General features: G+C 38.0%; 1 pseudogene; it reads right to left on the reverse strand.

The window, feature by feature from the left end:
- Window positions 1–517: 517 nt before the first annotated feature.
- On the reverse strand, window positions 518–2,924 carry LOC133311268 (G-type lectin S-receptor-like serine/threonine-protein kinase LECRK3; annotated as a pseudogene).
- Window positions 2,925–3,222: the final 298 nt, after the last annotated feature.

A 3,222-nucleotide genomic window follows, 5' to 3' on the forward strand; every position in this document is an offset into this window, starting at 1 on the left:
AAGATAGAAATAAATATAAAATATTAAATTTGGGAAATCATGACCATACAAAGATGGAAATAAATATAACCGTTGGATCAACATAAGCGATCTAACGGTGAGATTGACTGAGTGTCACATGGGTGTAACATAACTTGGGTGTCACAATATCCTATTCCTATTATATAATACTGAATTTTCTTTGTTTAGAGATTATTTGAATAAGAGAAGCATTCTGCACTAGAAATTTATATTAAGTTTACTAAAAGAGCACATTGCTGAGAGGAGTAGTGGTGAATTTACATCACCAAATTCGCTTCCTCCATAAAATTATTTCAAATTAAAAAACATCTTCAATGACATAGAAACAATAACCATGTCAGGGTACAAGGATATATATAGCAAGTATACAAATAAGAAATATCCCATGACATAAAGCAACCATTAATATTGTGTAAAAAGGGTATAAGAAATGGTATATAGAACCAAGCCAGGGCTACCTTTTCTCCTCCAATACTTTTGGCCGGATGAATGTCAACTAAATTGAATTGGAGGAGGAAGGCAATGGTGGGTTAGGGACATCGACCGAACCTTCTAGCATTTGCATGACCTTCTTCATTGTTGGCCTCAGTTCATGATGCTCTTGAATGCACCAAATTGCTATCTTCACCCACTTTTGTAACCTGCCAATGTCAGCCAACGCCTCATGATTGTTCTCCACCAGAGCATCTATTCTCTTTTCAATATAGCAATCATAAACCCAATCTATCAATATTGCCCGCTCTTCCTCCCCAGACTCCCTTAGTTGCACACTTTTTCTGCAGCAAATGATTTCCAATAACATGACACCAAAGCTGTAAACATCCACTTTAACCGTTACAGGAACATTCTTGAACCATTCAGGAGCCACATATCCTCGAGTTCCTCGAATAATTGTATTGGTTCTACTTTGGTTAGACAACAACTTGGCCAACCCAAAGTCAGAGATCTTTGCAGTGAAATGCTCATCTATGAGTATATTTTGAGGTTTTATATCACAGTGAATGATGGGAGTGTCACACTCTTCGTGTAAGTACACCAACCCTCTTGCAATATCCAAAGCAAACCTAACTCTTAGATTCCAAGTGGGATTGGCTTGTCCAAATAGGATATCTGCAAGAGTACCATTGCTCATGAACTCATAGACAATAAGCCTATGGATTCCCTCGTCACAAAATCCAATCAACCTTACCAGATTTTTGTGGCAGGTTTTACCAATAGCACTTAACTCAGTCTTAAATTCCTTCTCTCGTTCTTGTGCCAATCTGTCCAATTTCTTGACGGCAACCACATCACAAGACGCTGCTTCAATTTTGCCTTTGTAAACAATGCCAAAGGAACCCCTGCCTAGTTCTTCCTTAAAACCCCACGTGGCTTCTTTCAGTGCTTCATAAGTAAATGAAGGTAAATTTGTTTCCAAAAGACTTGAAGCTTGGACAATCCTTTTTGGCTTCAAGAGAAGAATCAAAACAACAGTTGCAAGGAGTATACTGTTAAGGACAAGGGAGCCAATAAGTGACCCTCGAAGAATTGGCTTAGCTCGATCTTCATTGTTTGAATCAGGACCAGTGGGAAGTTCCTGTTTTGCACCAGGATCTAATTTGCTCAGAGGAATAACTCTTGTTTTGATAAAGACCACTTGATTGCCTTCATCCACTCTTCCATTAATAAGGGGTAATCTTTTCTTCCAACACATGTTATCGTGGCCTAAAATGGCAACGGCACACATGCAATCGTGCAAGCAAGATTGTTTGCACTCCTCTTGAGAATAAGGTCCTAAGTTTTCATAATCTCCGTAAGGAAAATTTAAGCCTGTTGATATGGAGAACGTATATAGTTCTTCAGGCCGTGCTTGCAACCCTTCAACATCGGCTCCACAAACGAGGGTGAAATTGGGTTGGCACCCACCAAATGCATTATTTGGATCTACCAATGAATACCCATATGGGCATTTGCATGTAGGCCTCTGATTTTCCATGGAGCAAATGCTATTATACCAACAGGAACAGCTACCCTTTTCAATCATTAATACATTGCATATGTTGTCAGGAACATACCTCAAAATTGACCAGCCTTGTTCGGCACTGGAGTTCCTTGGATGAGCATACTGCGTGAAAACTCCATGGAAGTCAAGTGTTGCTCTGTAGTAATTCTCCTTAGGATCATAATATATGCCAACCCATTTTGAACCTTGAGGTTTGATTCTAGTCCCATTCGTTGTCTGTGCATAAATATTCCCAGATTCATTGAATACTAATCGTGAAGCAGAGGCAGCAGCATCAATTTTATAATAAGGGTCGTAACGAATTTCAGAAGGCCAAGCAAAGGGGCTCAGAAAAACATCACCATCTTGAAAATAAAGTTGGAACCTTCCTCTTGTGTAATTGGTCTCTGTGAATCGAGAAGTTAGATTGCCATCTTGCTCCAGAGATTGGGTTGGCAACAACGTGTCTGTGGGATTCTTGAAACTTTCCCACACAACACGAGTAGAATTAGAATTCCTTTGTAAGAGAACAAAGTTGCCAGTGTCAAGCATAGTTCCATAGGAAACAACGGCGTTTGGTTGTGCCGTCCATATGGATTCCCCGTTAGGACTTGTGAGAGTTAGTCCTTGTGATGTGAGCTGAATCTGTGATCCTGTTTGCTGCTTTTACAAGGTTATCACCTGCTTTTGCACTCCAAACAATGGTCTTGTCTGGAATTTTGTTATACCAAATGGCAACCATGAAGAGATCACTAGTGCTTGTGTAGTTAAGCTGGCGAAATCCGAAAGCAAATTCACCCAAGGGTGAAAGCCATGCACCTTCGTCATTGGTGGTAAGTGTTGAACTTATATTAATGTTTGCAAAAACAAACAAAACTTGAAGAAAGACAAATGTAAGGATAAGAAGCGTCAGGGAAACCATGGAATCCATGAGAAACGCTGCTGCTACTCAAGTTTGGGAAATGACTTTATACATATACTAGTAAAAAGCTTCTTATACCTTCCTTCACTTTTGTCATTTATAAAAAAAATTAGATTTTGCTTCCTTTATAATTATAGTTTTTAAAAAATATGATTTCTCATAAATTTAATGAAAATTCAATTTAGTTTCGAAAAAAAAATTAATATGAGTATTTTTTTTTTATAAAAAACAAAAAATAAAAAATATTTTTTTTTCTTAGAAATCTAAAGAGGACTTTACTCTGCAGATATATATTTTT

The sequence above is a fragment of the Gastrolobium bilobum genome, unplaced genomic scaffold (assembly GCF_033153095.1).
Source record: "Gastrolobium bilobum isolate Gb01-03AN ecotype WA unplaced genomic scaffold, APGP_CSIRO_Gbil_v1 utg3539, whole genome shotgun sequence".
Lineage (NCBI taxonomy): Eukaryota > Viridiplantae > Streptophyta > Magnoliopsida > Fabales > Fabaceae > Gastrolobium > Gastrolobium bilobum.